A 19,024-nucleotide genomic window follows, 5' to 3' on the forward strand; every position below is an offset into this window, starting at 1 on the left:
TGAAATGTCTGTGCAAACGTGTATAAATGCTACACCTCGTAATAAATGCTACTACCAAAAGTAATTGTGACGGAAGAAAATAAATCTGAAGGAGAATGCCTTATCTGTTTCTAATATTCATGGCTGTTTGAATTTTCTTCTTGAAAAGGGACATAACCTTCATTGTTCCACAAAGAAAATCTTCATTTCCATCAAAGGTATTAGAATACAGCATTTCTTGAAGCTGAATATTTATAATCAGATCATTTGGAATAATTTTCAACACACCCAAAATTCATTCACGTATTAAAGGGAGGCATGGGACTTATTCAATCTTCTTGCAGAAGTCATAACGTGTTGCTACATTATACTGATTTACTGGAGCACAATATTTTCTTGAGCTTAAAAGGGCAGAAATACAAAAATGGAGAAGAGTGCTAGTGAAGAATGGGTGCTTCAGCTAGAATAAACACACACACACTCGCGCGCGCACACACACACAAATACATACATATACAATGTATATGTGTATTTTTTTTTTGTCTTCAGTCATTTGACTGGTTTTATGCAGCTCTCCAAGATTCCGTATCTGGTGCTAGAAGTTTAATTTCAGTATACTCCCTACATCCTACATCCCTTTACATTCTCCAAATGTTGCCTGCCTGCACAATTTTTTTTCCTTCTACCTGTCCCTCGTATTAAAGTGACTATTCCAGGATGCCTTAATATGTGGCCTATAAGTCTGTCTTTTCTTTTAACTATATTTTACCAAATGCTTCTTTCTTCATCTATTTGTTGCAACATCTCATCATTTGTCACTTTATCCACCCATCTGATTATTAATTTCCATATAAAGCTACACTCCAAACATATACTTTCAAAAATCTTATCCTGATGCTTAAATTAATTTTTGATGTAAACAAATTATATTTCTGACTGAAGGCTCGTTTCACCTGTGCTATTCTGCATTTTATATCGCTTCTGCTTTGTCCATCTTCAGTAATTCTACTTCCCAAATAACAAAATTCTTCTACATCCATAATCTTTTCTCTTCCTATTTTTACATTCAGTGGTCCATCTTCGTTATTTCTATTAAATTTCATTACTTTCGTTTTGTTCTTGTTTATTTTCATGTAGTTCTTGCATAGGACTTCATCCATGCCGTTCATTGTTCCTTCTAAATCCTTTCTACTCTCAGCTAGAATTACTATATCACCAGCAAATCGTAGCATCTTTATATTTTCATCTTTTACTGTTACTCTGGAGCTAAATTGTTCTTTAACATCATTAACTGCTAGTTCTATGTAAAGATTAAAAAGTAACGGGGATAGGGAACATCCTTGTCAGACTCTGTTTTGTATTATGGCTTCTTTCTTATGTTCTTCAATTATTGCTGTTGCTGTTTAATTTCTGTAAATGTTAGCAATTGTTCTTCCGTCTCTGTATTTGAACCCTAATTTTTTAAAATGCTGAACATTTTATTTCAGTCTACATTTTTGAATGTTTTTTCCAGGTCTATAAATGTATGTTGGTTTGTTTTTCCTTCTACTATTAATCTGAGCGCTAAAAGTGCTTCCCTTGTGCCTATACTTTTCCTGAAATCAAATTGGCCTTCTTCCTAACACTTCTTCCACTCTCCTCTTAATTCTTCTGTACAGAATTCTAGTTAAGATTTTTGATGCATGGCTAGTCAAGCTAATTGTTCTGTATTCTTCACATTTATCTGCTCCTGCTTTCTTTGGTATCATGACTATAAACTCTCTTTGAAGTCTGATGGAACTTCCCCTTTGTCATAAATATTACACACCAGTTTGTATAATCTATCAATCTCTTCCTCGCCTGCACTGCGCAGTAATTCTACAGGTATTCTATCTATTCCAGGAGCCTTTCTGCAATTCAAATCTTTTAATGCTCTCTTAAATTCAGATCTCAGTATTTTTTATCCTCTTCAACTTCCTCTTCTTCCTATATAACACCATTTTCTAATTCATTTCCTCCCTATAACTCTTCAATGTATTCCACCCACCTATCAACTTTGCCTTTCGTATTATATATCAGTGTACCATCATTGTTTAAGACATTGTTAGAATTTAATTCTTGTACCCCAAAATTTTCCTTAACTTTCCTCTATGCTCCGTCTCTTTTACCAATGTTCATTTCCACCTCTGAACACTTTTCTTTAATCCACTCTTCTTTCACTAGTTTTCACTTCGTGTTTATGGCATTTCTTAATTGTTGATAGTTCCTTTTACTTTCTTCATCACTAGCATTCTTATATTTTCTACGTTCATCCATCAGTTGCAATATATAGTCTCTAAAATCCAAGGTTTTTTACCAGTTCTCTTTGTTCCGTCTTAGTTTGCTTCTGCTGATTTAAGAATTTCATTTTTAACATTCTCCCATTCATCTTCTATATTTTCTACCTTATCTTTTTTACTCAGACCTCTTGCATGATGCCCTCCTCAAAAATCTTCTTTACCTCTTCTTCCTTAAGCTTCTCTAAATTCACCAATACATCTGACACCTTTTTTTCAGGTTTTTAAACTTTCAACTTAACTTTCAAATTAAGTAGTAACAGTGCTGTTCCAGCCGTAAAAGAGTATAAAGCAATTTTTCTATTATTTCAATTTCAATAACAGCTGCCCCAGATTATAGATGACATCTACATTTCTCGATATATGAGATAAAATAATAGTATAGTTTTTTAGTAAAGTTAGTTTTTGTCTTTAATTCAACCGACTATTTCATTTATAAATTTTATTGCACAAACAGGAAAAAGAAGTATATCTTTATATTTTTAAGTTATTGTAAAATGATTAATTCGTTTGAAAAAGTGAAATACAATTGTTCGAAATAATATGAAATTTGTATTGTTAAAGAATTCTCTCCTGTCACAAGATTTCAAAAAAAATTGTTAGCTATTAAACTGGATAATATTTCGGATAGTTAAGACGACAATATTTTAACACAACATAGAATCCTTAAAAAATAATCCATTTTTTACATTTATTTTTACATTTATTACATACCCAATTTTATCAGAATGTAATAGGATAGTTATGAATGGTGTAATATGAAATCTTTCACCAATGATTTCATTCAGATAGGATTTATGAGGGTAAAAGATTGAATTTCAATATTTCCCCTTTTCTCGGCTATTTTATATGCGACATTTATGATCTAATAGCTAATGAAATATTACCAAATTAATTACCCGAGTTATGTAACCGAAAATATTTTAATAATTTAATACTTGCAATCTGTCTTTCTACAAGTAAAGTATAATTTAGATTTATTAACTTAACGAACGATATATCATTTTTTAATAGATTTTTCATTGAGAACTCTGGAAAATTTCTAATTTCTTTTGCCTATAAATAAAGTAATCTGTTTGACTTAATGGATGCTTATCCATTCACCAAAGAGTACGATAGAATCTATACTCCGGAAAAGTTTATATTACCTTCATGTCGAGGAAGGAGATTTCCGGTAATAGCTATTGAATTTATATTATTCTGCTAGCAAAAAAGTTTACTTTAAATATTTTTAAGTTTACTTTAAATATTATAAACGCATAATTTTCTTCATTTTATCCATAATTTTACCGTGAATTTATTGATTTTTTGTACCGTAACTTATTTTTCATAAAAATCTACTGATTTAACATGGAAATATTACTGATGGTACCCAAAACTTTTAAGTAATAAAATTTTAATTTTAACTATCGCGGAATTTTCTGTTTTATTCATAATTAATAAAAAAAATATACTTTTTCTCGTTTGTTTTTAAAGGCTTGTTAAAAAGATCTATTGCGAAGTTTCTCAGTAAGCAGGTCATATCTTAAAAATCAAGTAAATCTAACAGCATATTAATTTTATTATACCTTTTAATTTCATGGTTTCAACCTTACGTTCATTTTTAACCGGTGAGTTATTTTCTAACTAAATAAGAAGTCACAGATTGTACCTAAAAAACTCATGTACTTTTTTATTGCCATATAAACTGGAAGCTTGTCCGTATATATGGAAATTAAATTTTGCAACCATGAAAAATGACATGCAAGACCGGAATTGATATGACGGAAATGACATGCAAGACGGAACCCGAGACCTCCGGTTGAAAGGCCGAGATTCTACCACTCTGCCATGAAGATTAAGATTGCACATCGATTTTAACTATCCAGTAATTTTCAGACTCTTATCTGTGTTGGTAGCTATATTTCATTTTTTAATCACACTTTTATAATGAACTCTTGTAATAATCTTCTTGCTGACCGACTGAAAAAAAGGGATAGATGATCCCTAACAAAATTCCTATAATTTATTTGGCTCACTTTCTTTTAATCAAAAAGAAAGTTTTCACCTATCATCAAAAATTCTGTCATTTACTATCCGAACACTAAATTTGTGGATGATCCTACATAACATTAATCAAATTATACCGATCAATAAGTTCAGAATAAAATTTACAAGTTTTGGTTTGGCTTGAACCAAAAGATCACTTAAGCGATGTTATTCCTGTTTAACTAATGTGTCTGGAATTTCTAAGAAGTCTAAATAGTCTTAACTCTATCCTTCATTGCCAACTGCAATCAGTTCTATACCTAACAGTGAATCCATTCAAGTTCCCAAGGTTATTGACAACTTTCTTAAACAGTGATGAAGAAGTGGACATTAGAGAAGAACACAAACATAATTCAGGCTTTGAATTGCAGTTCAATAAGCCACATTCTATACCACAAGGTGAAAAATGACTAGGCAAGAGGTTTAGACTTATTAAAAAGTAAAGCTGAACATATAGGTTCAAGATTGCAAGGATGATATTTAGTAAAAAAAAGAAAATACAAAAATATCGGGCAATCGAAGCCGACAGAAAAATTTCTTTCAATACTTCGATGAAGAAAATTACTTAGTTTACTGTACAAATATTGATAAGCTTATGTTACAATTAGGGCGAGAGTTCATGAACCTGAGGTGTATCACCTTTCGTTGATTCCTCCATGTATATAGCTTAAAAGCAGTACTTCATAATAGTAATAAATATCCTTCTGCACCAAGCTGTTATGGAATTAATATGTAAGAAACGTAAGATGTTATGAAAACAGTTATTGAGAAAGTAAATTATAAAACGGATAGTTGGAACGTGTGTTAAGTTTAATATTAGTTATTTTAACTTTTATAGACCTTCAATGTGCCATTTCTACTAAATTAAGGGTAATAGAAAGATTATAATTACAGAACTATAATATAAAACAATGCAGAGAAAGGCATCAAAGTTACAGAAATATTAAAGAACTTTTATTTTGTATATCATTGTTATTTTTCAGAGTATGAAAAAGCAATTTATCGTCTATTTTACTTTTTTTATAAATCATCTATATTAAACGCTATTTACTCTAATTTCCTATTTTGTATTAGATATTAGATCTGAGTATAAGAAAAACAATTAAAAATAAATAAATTTAGGTAGTAATTAAAGAAGTAACAAAATTTAACACCCTTTTTTGCTTTATTACCATAATATAAATACTATTTTAAGTATTCAAAAAATAAAAATAGTTTCCAAAATTAAAAAAAAAATTCTTTTTTATATTTCTATTCTTTAATGAGTTTTAAGTCAATATATTTTTTTACAACAGAAGAGGTGCATTAATTTGTTATATATTCTTTATCATCCGTTCTATTTTTTATGACTGATGCGTGCAATGCATCTGAGGTTAAATCGTTTGCTTTCTGAGAGATAAATGATGTAATCCTGGCTAAACAATCAGTCCCTGTGATGAATACAGCGATGGTTTTACCAAAAGGGCTATGTGTTACGTGCGTTTCAGTAGGCTTGGGAAGCAGTTATGCAGCGAAATATTTGGCTGAGGAGGCAAGAAGGTGTGGGATTAATATACTGGTCGTCCACAAAATTACGATTATGGTACTGAATATACCCACTAGTATGTTCCGTTATTGTTATTATTATTATTTTGATGATTAATTCACCACATTAGCTTGTGCCTAGAAATATGGAATGAAAATTTTGTAGCATATGAAACATTAAATGGTTGATCGGATTTGAATTCACAACATTCCGAATGAAAAGATGAGTCGCAACAGCGACCACGGAGGTCGGATTTCATTATATATTCTGTAAATCATTAAGGTATACTCAAAAAAAAATATTTTATGAATTTATTAAAAGAAAAAAAATACCTTTTTCGTAATTTGAGATAATGATTATATGATTTTATGTGATGAAATTTCAATAGCTGGTTTTAAGTATAACATTAATTCTTCTTTAAATATGAACAATGTATTTCAAAAAGCCAAACGTCCTCACAAAACGAAAACCTAAGCATTCTTTTAAAGGAAATATTTTTGCTTCAAACATGCTGTTGATCAGTACAAAATGAATATTAGGTGGACGTGATGACACCACATTTTACTTCCCTCTATCGGTAAATTTAATTACCTGTCTGCTTTGAAAATATAATTTTTTTTAAACGAACTGATTCTCTTGAATTTATAATAAATCGAAAAAAAGAATTAGGAACTTAAATAAGTTTTCAAAACACATCCAAGGAAATGTTATGACATTAATTTAAATGAACTATTTTCTGTGTAATTTGTCCTTATGTATTATGTTAGAGATAAAACATTATTCACTGATATTTAAATTAATCTTAAAATATTTTTTCCAACATGATTTATTACCTCATCTGTCAATTAGAAATTTTAATATAGACATTAAAGATGTAGTTGATAAATGACAAAATATAATTTTATGCTTATAAATATCATGAAAAATTTATTCTATAAACTTAAATAAGTAGAAATAAATCTGATGTGGACACTACATGACTTCCTTGAACGCCTATTAAATTAATATACACCTTTTTTACTGTACTTCATTTAAACTTATTTCATTTGAAAGTGAGATACGATCCTCCAATTCTGTAATAAAATGGGCAGTTTCACAATTGCAGAAATATTAGTTTTTATTAACAACAAATATTTATACAATTATGAATTCAACAATCTTACATGAAATATTAGGATAGAGTAAAAGTCCCTTTATTACTGGTATTAGTAAATCAGTATTATTCGTATCTTCGTGAGTTGCTGATTAAAAAAAGTTTTAGATATCTGGTGAGTCTTGTAAAAAAAGTTATTAATAATTAAACTACTCCGTTTAGTGAACTCCTGTGCACTGGTTACAAATGTTAATTTCGACCTTACGGCGTAAAATATTCAGTTTTCATTATTGCATTATTTGGTGAATAATCAAAAATGGAAAAGAAACAATCATATAGGAAAAAGATAACATGAAGAAACATATCTCAAAAAAACGACAAGAAGATGAATTTGACGAGGAAGAAAATTATAAAACCAAAAAAAGAAAAAAAAGAAGAAAATGTTGCAAACCAAAAAAAAAAAATAAATAAACAGGAAGAAAATGTTGCAAACAAAGAAAGAATAAAAATATTAAAAGAAGATGATAAATATAAAGAGGAAGAAAACGTTAAGACCAAGGAAAGAATATAAAAAATAAGAGAGGATGATGAATATAAAGAGAAAGAAAATTTTAAAACTAGAGAACGTGTACACAAATTAAGACTAGAAGAATTATATTAAACCAAAGAGCAATTAAATGATTGGCAAAAGAAAACAAACGAATTGATGATCAACTCCGATGTAGGGAGATATTGTCCTACAATATCAGAGGAGTATTGAACTAAAAGATAAGAATTTTTTGCTATTTAATTAAGATCAGGAATGTATGCCTCAGTGTATATGTTGTTCTTGTGAGGGTCTATTTTTCAGTCACTCTGTAGTTAACTTTAATGTAAATAAAATTAAACAGAAATTCCAGAATAATTAAAATAAAATTAAAAAGAAATTAATGCGTTTCTAAATTATAATTTTCAATTATTAATTAAATAATCAGATATTTTACCAAATCTGTTACATATATACATATGTAATAATAATACCTATTAAATAACATAAACACATTTTTAAAAGTCCATAAAAGTTTCACTAATAATTTCTGATTTTTTTCATATTTCTTTTTTTATTGTTATTACTGAATTATTATTTATTGTAAAAATTCTTTTACAGTCACGAGTTAATTAATCATAATTGATTAATTATTAATTAATCAATATATTTAAATTAAAAAGAAAGTTAAAAAAATAAATAAATAAAAAGTTAAAAAAAAGGAGATGAAGTCTGATTCGAAACGATGTGCCTTCCCTTGTAAGATCCAAATATTTCATTAATTGAAATTTTATTTGGCTATAACTCTGGAACCAATGAAAATAAGTATCACTTATGATATGATAAATGTACTTATCATTGAAAAGCTCTTAATGAGGGCTTATTACTGCAGTTAAGAAAAAGTCCAAAATCCAAATTTATTGGGATTTGATACTTTTTGGACACTTTTGGTTCAGTTAATTGCAATCAAAATGGAATATGCACAACTAGATGGTACAACAGTCCTAAATCCAAAATTTTATCATCCTACGGCTAATCGTTTTTGAGCTATGCGATACGCACATACATACGCACGTACAGACGTCACGCCGAAACTAGTCAAAAAGGATTCAGTGATGTTCAAAATGGATATTTCCGTTGAAATCTGAAAACCGAAATTTTTCGCGATCACAATACTTCCTTTACTTCGTACAAGGAAGTCAAGATCATAATATTATTTCTCGTTCCAATTATGTATTCGAGAAACACATTTTGGTTAATTTTCCTTTTCGTTATGCTAGATGTGTCCAGAATTAGTTTAAATATTAATTTTTAGAAAGATTGTTACTTTTCAGTCAACCTGCATTATTTCATTTCGTTACAGAAAATTTTGTTGAAAACTGAAAAAAAATAACTAAAGAATAACCAGTATTTGAAAGTATTTTTTAATCATTTAATTATATTTTAACCAAATTAAATAATATTTTTACATTAAAATTTAAATTATTTTTTTAAATCGACTTTACAACTTCAAATTTTACAAAATTCAAAATACTTTACAAAATTTTAAAATTAACTTCAGACTTTACAAATTCAAAATACTTATAAAAATATAATCCATAACTGTTTAGTAACAAATATTTTATCTTATTCTTGCCGAATTTGGTTAATGATAAACTAACAGTTTTCTAAGAAGTAGCTATTTTTGCCAGGAATAATTATTATTTTTTAAAAATTTAGTGTTGATTTTGATTAGATGAAAAAGAAGTGTGCAGAATAATAAAATGTAATCATTAATAAGCCAGGTTCAAAATCATGCAAACTTTTAACAAAGATAAATCTGCTACGTTATTAGCTGAAAAGAGTGAAAAAGCTAACATGCCACGTTTTAACATCATCTTTTTAACTTCTATTGCAAACTGATTTTCGTACAATAAGACAAATATCTTATCTTCTGGGGAGAGTTACTGTTCATAGCATCACTGACGAAAAATTACTTGTTTAGTTTTTATTTACAAATGTCACTTCAGATTTTGACTTTTTTTTTTTAAACTATTAAAATTTTATTGGAAAGAAAAATTGCCTATAACTGGTAAATCGTTTTTCCAAAAAGAAAACAAAAAAAAACCCTCAACTGGGCGTGGATATTAAGATTAGAGTAGTTGATAAGCGATTAGTAGTGAAAATTCTATGTCACGTTAATTTACAAGGCTTAATGTCAAGTTAATTTGCAAAATAAAATACTTTTTTGTCTTCTTTAATTTTTAGAAGAAAATTTTTACTCTTCAGTTGATTTGAAATCATTGAACATATGTTATGAAATTCTAATTTTAATAAATTTAAAAAGGATAGCTGTTTAAATTATAATTTTCTTGCGTTCTAAGATATTGATTTTGCCAATAAAAATAAGTTTAAGATCATAAATTAGAAGAACAATAAAATATGATTGATACATTTTATTATTTAAATTTAGAGATTAATTTACTCATGGAAAAATGAGGAGTAAGCATAGCAATTAACAATAACCGTACCCCAGCAGGGATAAACAACATCATTCTCGCCGATGAAGAAGCAGGTCGGTGCATCTATCTATTCACGATAAAAATTATGATATCAAAACATTTTCTTCACATTTCTATCAAAGTTTTTAAAAAAAAGAGTTGAAAAATATTGACAGTTTTCTATCTCTTTTCCCAAACAAAACCCGTAATTTACATTGGCTGTGTAGACACGTGTTTAAACATTTTAAAATAAGGGATGTAAAAATGATGACAACTAGTAAGATAAGTGTTTAAATACGCCGTTAAACATTAGTAATAGAACTAACGTTTAAATAGGCGTTTTGTTTGGAAATAGAGATAGAAAACTGATAATATTTTTCCTTTTTTGTACAAAATCTGATAAAAAGTGTGTAAAGCTTTTAATTTCCTAATTTTAATTATGAATAGATGCGTCGACTTACGTATTTGTGAGCGAGAGCTATGATACCAACACTTGCTGCGGCATGGTTATTATTATTGATTGCCACACTCAAAACGCTTTCTGGCATTGTAATTGCTCTTTGTAGAAGACATGCTTGATAGCCATCTGAAATATTTCTCCTTTAGAATGAATAACTGATTCACTGTAAATCAGTTAATGGAGTGGTTCACTACCATTTAACTAAGTAAATTAGTACTTTTAAAACTGAGCTCTATTTATTATTATATAAATTTTTTACAACAAATAATTTATTTCTAAATATTTAAACTATTTCTGATGCACCATATTGCATCAGAAATAGTTTAAAATATATAAATATACTTATAAATATATAAAAATACAAATTATAAATAATTTTATTTGATACCCAATTATTATGATTTTGAGGTAATTATGGTTTGTAAAATCGGGGCAAATAACTTTGATGGTCAGTTTATTTCGTTTAAATTATCATACAACAATGTCAGTAATGAAGATAACTATTTCGTAAAAATTTGTGAATTTGTTTTGGATTTTATACTATGGTGTTAGTAAAACTAAAATGGTGTTAGTACAAATAAATTTTCCTAGAGGCAAGTGAATCGTATTTCACTTCCTGAAATATCACAGCCTTCACGAATGGTATTTATACGAAGTGTCATAAAGATATAGACTGACTCTATATCAGGCTTATTGTTTAAAAACCGTTTGATGCAAATATGAGGGAATACTCGGTATGCCTCGTATCTCGTTATTCCCTTTCTAGTTGTAATCCCCGTTTGTAAAATTTCATTTACGGTCAACTTCAACGAATAATAATTGAAAGAGTGACAAACTCTAATGTGCAATGTTCCATGATCTATTTTTTATTCAAATTTCATGCAAATTGTTCTCCTTCCTAATTAAATTTTCTACCGTGGAAGGTTTGAGCATTATTTTTATACGACTCGTTTCGTTATTACTAAATGTATTCATCGAATAAATTATGGTGACTAAGTTTTGTTATTACTTTTTTTAGACATTTTAATACCGATTTATTTCTGTAATATACTGAACAAAAGGGTAGAAGACACCCGATTTGATTCGTTTATATTTTTGTAACGTGCATTCATATCTTACTAGCAACAAATGCTCTGACCTCTATGATTCAGTTTTATTTGTAGTTAACATTCATTTGGTTGTCCCAAGTAAGTTTCCTCAAGATAACATTAATAGAAAATGTTTTAAAAGAAGCATTAATTAACTATATAATATATTCGATAATATTTATTTGTTTATCAATATTATTTGGTATTGCTAAAGTTAATATAGTTTGATATCTGTAGTCATCCGACATGAGTTTTACAATCTATTGATGATTTTAAACTAAATTCGTTGTGTCGTTACTGGCAGCTAGTATAAATTTAAGGAATGCAGTGTTTTATTCTGTAGAGGACAATTAAAATAGCTTTGTTTAATATTTCTACTAATTAACTTCTTTAACATTTCATAACTGGATTGCCCTAACTATTCAGTTAAACTTGCTAAATGTTTTCCAATCTGTTAGGTTATATGACAAAACTAGAAGAAGCAGGTCAACTCTTTATTAGATCCGGAAAAAGTTACCGAGAGAACTTCAGTTACGGATTGATAGTAAGTATGGTATTTTATATTAGAAAGAATCCAAAGTAGAAAATAGAGAACATTAAAATTTGAGGATTCTGCCAAAAAAAAAAAAAAAAAAATTGAAATCTAATACTCCAGCTGATGTAGATTGCTTCCTTTGATAGATCAGTCATTTGTCGGTTGTTAATAATTTTTATAAAAAAAGGAAAAATATCTACCAGTTTTGGTGAAATTTCAGTCGAGATTTATTTGGAATGGAGTCTTTGGAGGAAGGAAATTTCGCTCTAAGAAGATTTTATTTCAATGAAAGTATCGGAGAAATAATATATCGGTTTTAATATTAAGTAACCTTATATGCTTCGTTTAAAAAAAAAAAATAAGAAGACTAAATTATTGGCCTACCTCAGGGTGTAGGCTAAAATTTACATGAGTGAGTTTACACAGGTGAAACGAAAGGATGATTGCATCCAAACAGATAAAATGAAGTATGAAATCCTTTCTAAAGTATCCCTATTAATTATTCAATGAGGTGGGAAAACGAATTTTACCTTGAACTTGTTGACAGTGTGACACTTCTGCCGTTATACAAGAAATCATCAAAAAAAAGAAAGAAATCCTTTGTTGTACCCGCCTTATCTAAATGTAATGGTTATAGGCAATGCACTATACCATAATAACCAAGTCTTGAAATCCGAAACTTTAAAAGACCCAGTCTGGAAATGCAGGATTGACTTAAGAACGAAAATATTTCGTTCAGTTGGTTAATGCCAAAAATTAGCGTTATACCAATTATTTAATCGAGTAATTACTAATTAACCAATGAATAACATCAGTAGAGAGTAAAACAAAAAAGTAATTACGTAGAGAAAATTTCAAATAAACATGGCCATTCCGTTCTGAAACATTCTTCTTTCTACTGCGATCTCAGTACTATCTCATAACACGTAGGTAGACTGAAGTAAAAAACTGGGTTAATGTAAATAATACCTGTTATAATATTGGTGATTGGCTTATAATATTGATTATTGGCTTAATGAAATATTAGATTTAATTACGGAGAAAAAGCTGGAAGGAAAAGGACGATCACATGTATAAAACTCCAGAAGAATATAAAAAATCTAAAGGATCTTGGATATCCCAATTATTGTAATTAAAGTTGATCACAATAATTTTTGACAGAGTAAAATTTATTTAGTAAAATATGAATTTTAATCAGAATTTGTAGACAATTTTCTGGACATTTCACTAACTTCAGCTATCAAAACAGTAAGCAAACTAAAAAAAATGCTTCAAATTGATATTATGTTTATAGATAATAAATTTGTCATTATATTTGCATGAAATTAATTTTAATTCGAATGTTACCTTTCATGATATATTTATTGTAAATATACAGTATAAAAATTCATTTAAAATATATTTTCATGTACATTTATGCAATATACTCGTAATAAACTAGGAAGTATATTAACCTTAATATCCATGAAAACTCTGAAATACGAATTATTTAATAAAATATTCTGCCTGTGGTTTTAAACCTCATACAAAATACAAAAAAAAAAATTGAACAGCTGTTTAAGGTTATTCATTTATCAAATAAAAAAACTGTATCTGTCAAATGTACTTGGTAGACCAACAATAACTAAACTCAACAAAAAGAAATTATATAATTTATGTACCACGTTATAAGAAGTTAACATCGCCGCGTACCGTGCAGAAATGACTTACCAACACTTGCCCTTCTTAAAAAAAATAAGGTCTTAGTTTCCAAAAGTTGCCTTAGCACACCAGACCAGCTACAAGTAGAGTGTGAGGAGGATTGCTGGGATTCGGATTACTAGTAACGAAAATTTGTTTTTTATAAAAATATAGTTCTTTTTATCAAGAAATTTGAAAAGTTATTTATAAAATTGTCGTTTACATTCCATCGATTGTTTGCGAAAGTGCGTGAATCTAATGTATTTCTTGTATAAACTACAGCTACATTCTATAAAAATTGTAAGTCTACGGAATCATCAGTTAGATTTCTGTTAGAAATGTAATAGAATAATGTATTTTATCTTTTATATATATATATATATAAATGAATGTTTGTATGTCTGTATGTCTCTTATGCCTTCCTAAACCTTTCATTCGATAGCGATGAATCCTTGGGGAATGGTTGGGCGCATGCCAGGGAAGGTTTCTGAGTTTGTAAAATACGGGGTTTTCCGAACTTTTCGGAATAAATCCTAAAATAAACTAAAAATGGTGTAAGTTAGGAGTATGGAGCCTTCATATCCATACCAATAGAGATATAGTAGTGGAATTTGGTGTAGAGGTATCCCGTTAAAAATTAAGAAACAAGTTTTTCGGGGTTTTCCGAAATTTCCCGAACTTTTCCGAATAACTCATACAATTACTATGCTTAGATTATGCTTTTTTTTTGTCTTCAGTCATTTGACTGGTTTGATGCAGCTCTCCAAGATTCCCTATCTAGTGCTAGTCGATTCATTTCAGTATACCCTCTACATCCTACATCCCTAACAATTTGTTTTACATATCCTGCTTAGATTATGATAAAATGAAATATTTAAAAAACTAATATTGTACTTTATAAAACTAGTGTTCATATATAGGTGCCAGCCTTAGAATTGTAAGATAAAGGTGATTTGATATTTTTAAAAATGATAGCGTACTTAATTTGAATCTGTTATTTTGAAAATTAAAATATAAAACTTTCGATAGTCTGAACATTGCATTCCGACATTTTAATTTTCAACCAATTTCCCAAAAAACGGGGAATGCAGGTATGCCTCCCAAAAAACGAGCGATCGGTCGTTCTACGTCTCAAGCACGAAAGAAAAAGGCAACACGAGCATCAGAAACAAACGAGCAACGGCAACGAAAAGTGAGATTGGAAACCGACAGAGAACTTCATGCTCGAGCCCGTTCATCAGAAACAAACGAGCAACGAGAATACAGACTGCAAACCATTCGAGTGAGCACTGCTCGAACCAGAACAACCACTCACGCTGATTTGAATCTCAGTGCATCCAATTGCGATGCAAATTATAATTACAGCATTCATCCAAGTGTGGTTATTGGAAAAATGGATGAACTATGCACATATTGTAGTGCATTCAAATTTAAGAATGAAGCACCAGGAATGTGCTGTGCTGGTGGAAAAATAAAATTGCCAGAATTACATCCACCACCCGAACCGTTATCAACGTTGGTATCAGGTGACACAAGTGAATCGAAACATTTCTTAACGAACATACGCAAGTACAATTCATGTTTCCAAATGACATCATTCGGTGCAACCAATACCGTGCGCGACAATTACATGCCAACATTAAAATAAAACTATTCTTTTTTATTAAACTTTTGGTTTATTTTCTACTTTTCGATTTTTGTTTTATTTTACATTTTAATTAAATAAAAACTTAAAATCGTAATACCGCAACACTACATCATTTACAAGATTTAAACATACTTAAGAAAAAATAAATTCCCAGATTTTCCTAAACATATAGCCCAAGCTAATAGAAAAATATTTAAATTAATAAGTCTAATACAGATTGTTAAGAGTGAGATTCAACATATACTGCGACTTCTGAAACCGACAGATCTACATATTGTAAAGAAGAAAAAATACACAAAAAATTTTATTCAACTCCAGAATAAAACACTCCAAATTAAGAGAAATGTAATCAAAATGACAAAAAGAAACTGCACGAAAAACGTCAATTATCCATTGATGTGAGGCGTTTTGATGAAGGCGATTACCTTCATCAAAACGCCTCACACTTAAATAGACAAATGAAAGAATACGTCTATTTCTTACTTTTTTATTTTGATTGAAAACAATGTATTAAAAAACATACATCAGCTTCTATAAAATAACAGCAATTTATTTGAAAACTGATAGGAACTAGTAGTTACACCGAATTTGTAAGTTTTTTGTTTCATTATATTTAAGATTATATATAAAACATATTCTAATCACAAAATTAGTCGCTCGCCATCAGCGTATACTAAACAAGAACTAAATGACTACTAAACTAATAACTTAATTAACTATTAAAAACTCAATAAAAATTTGACACAAATTATTAATCGGCAAAACTCTTGTATTTGTGTAAGATCTGAAATAACAAACAACTGTACATAACGACCATGGTTGCAAATGAAAAACGTTTCACATGTTTAGCATATGACAAGTCCCATCTTCTTACAATTCGAGCATTTTGGTCATCTCTTGGTGTAAGGGTTGGTCATATCCAAAAGTGTTTCAGACAAAAGTTTTAGGTAATGTTTACAGGCCTAACGATCTCTCTTAACAAGCACGATACTGTGCTTGTTAAGAGAGATATGTCTTCGAAATCACATTTTTTCCACCCCTTGGGTCAATGGTTGGTGATATCAAAAAAACGTTACTTTGATAAGTTTTAGGCCCTTATCCAAAGAATAGTAGGAACTTTAAACGAATTCGATATTTTATCTAATAAGAAAATATAACGATATTTTGTTTGTTCGAAAAGGCCCTCTGATTTATATACATATATGTATACATAAAATTTTGAACTGACGGTTGTTTTGGGGTCTGGGGGGTGTGAAACGTGAAGATATGTCGAAATTTTCCGAGTCATGGTACCCGATGGTGGTAAGTCGAATCATGGTACCCATTACAATAGGTAGCTTTCTTATGAAATCTACTTAAAAGAAGCAATCGGTGTGATCAGCAGTTCCTAACTGACTCCTTAATTTCTTTAATATTTTTAATCAACTGCCTCTGTAATACGTAAGAAATCTTTTCTCGTAAGCACCTAGCAATCATTTGGCAATTGTCGAACGTTTTGTTACAGATAGCTCACGTCTGTTAATAAAACGACGATATTTTTGGCTTGCTTAAAAGATTTTGTTTGATTATTAGAGCGTTTCTTATTTATTTACTCAATTCTGATATTAAAGAAATCGGTTAATGTAATCTATCAAATCATGTTTCAAATGTAAACTTTCTGACCGATAAATCTATTGTTAATTATTCCTGTTAATGTCTCTAATCGTCGCCTTTCTATTTTCCTACTTATTTTGCTGTCCGTGTTATAAACGTTACAATTCATGGAGAAAATTCTCAGTTTTTTTTTAGATTATTAAATCAAAATTAAATATTAAACACTAGTAGGTTTGTTTCTGCGTGAAAATTTTTTATGCTTGTACAACTCTATTTATGGTGTTTAAGTTAATTCGCATTTGTAATAACAAAACTCAGTAATTTCAGATAACGTTTTCCCTTCACTAATGTTTAATTCTTCATTGTCCGCTTTTTTGTTACATTCGTATTTTCTTACATTATTACATGTATATTATGTTTTCATTAAAGTCTCATTTAAAGTTAAATTATATTTCTCCTTAAACAATAAATTCATGTCAGTAATTACTACTAATTTTTTATTTATTCCAAAAAAACAATGTCTTCACTGAATATTAGCACTTCCATTCTTTCTTCTTTGTTGTTATTCGGCTCTCATTTTTGTCTTCCCGCTCGTTTTTATTCTATGAACAATTTGAAAAGAAACCGAAGCAGATTACATCTTAATGTCTGCAAGGCTTTATATCTTTTATATTTAGACTTTATTTTTATATTTCCTTGTGATCTAAAATTGAGCAGCCTCCTACAAAAAATACGACTGGGGGACTATTTACCGCCGGAATGTTTTTCCTAGAAGAATCCCAGCACGCTAATTAAAAAAAAAAGGAATCCGTAAAAATGTCCTTTGTAAAATAAGCTGTACTTTTTCATTACTTTCAGCCAATCAGCATTTTATTAGATTACATATATTGGTATGCTAAATTATTATAGTACTGTATTATATTTATAGATAAGGCAGTTTTTTGAGACAGATGTCAACAGTAAAATAGAATTTTTCAAGTAAAGTTAATGGAAAAGTATGTACAACAATCCCATAATTTTCCTGTTTAATGTTGGAAGTTATTAATCGTAAATGCTAATGCAAAGATATAAGATGACTATTACATAACAGAGTGATTAACAAAGTACGGTACCTTTGTTAATTTACCTACCAAGTAAATGTGAGATCCTAATCTTGACAGGAAAATCATACTTGTTACAGAAAAAAGTTGTTAAATTCTAATTAAAATTGAAAATTGTGTTATTATTGCTTCATAAATGGGATTTGCTGTAGAACTTTTGGGAATGACTGCTGTATCGAATTGTGAATTTCATGTCAACAAATCCGTGTTTATTGTTAAACATGTGACCTTTAATGTTGTATTAAGCTTGATTATGATACGGGACATGCATAGGGTTTACTGTAAAAAATATGTGTAATATATTGTCAATAAATAAGTAAAATAATAAATGGAACTGAATATATTTGATAACAAAAAAATTTTTCGGCATAATTTTAATTAACTGTGTCTTATTATATCCTCTTGTTTAAAATAAGTTTTACCCGTTTATTATTTTTAATTTGTACTGCTTATTTTATTAAACATATTTTAGTCGAATTCTGATCTTACTTCATTCAGTATAAAAATAAGCAATACTAATTAAAAACAGTAATAAAGTAAAAAAATGTAATATTAACATTCAGAATAAAATAAATACAAATTTATTAATGTTGAACGATTTGGTGGAAAATTTACAGAAAAAGTGTGAATTTTTAAGCGAAATAACATTTTATTTTTGCCTTTGAACTTTTCCAGTGACAAACTATCCCAATCTGATTGATGTCGTATCGACTCTGCTTCTGAGCATCGTAGCTTGTAACTAAGTAGTTATACCTGAGTGGTTGTGATGTGTACCGGCCAGTAGTTTGAACTTCTCCGTTCCCATTCAGCCTAATTCAACCTTTATTGTTGGTTTTATCACGTAATAATTCTGTTTGGGTTCGTATAAGTCCCAAATAGGACAATTCCGATCTCCAAGAACCACCGCAAATGAGGCTGGTTGCAGACAAAAATGTCCCCTTATTCTTATTTTAGCTTAGATATAAATTAAAATC

General features: G+C 29.2%; 1 protein-coding gene across 1 annotated transcript in view; it reads left to right on the plus strand.

Moving 5' to 3' along the window:
- The window catches only part of LOC142317735 (ras-specific guanine nucleotide-releasing factor 1-like), a 526,102-nt gene that overhangs the window by 70,138 nt on the left and 436,940 nt on the right, over positions 1 to 19,024 (plus strand). The window lies entirely within an intron of this gene.

Source organism: Lycorma delicatula, chromosome 1 (genome assembly GCF_047948215.1).
Source record: "Lycorma delicatula isolate Av1 chromosome 1, ASM4794821v1, whole genome shotgun sequence".
NCBI lineage: Eukaryota > Metazoa > Arthropoda > Insecta > Hemiptera > Fulgoridae > Lycorma > Lycorma delicatula.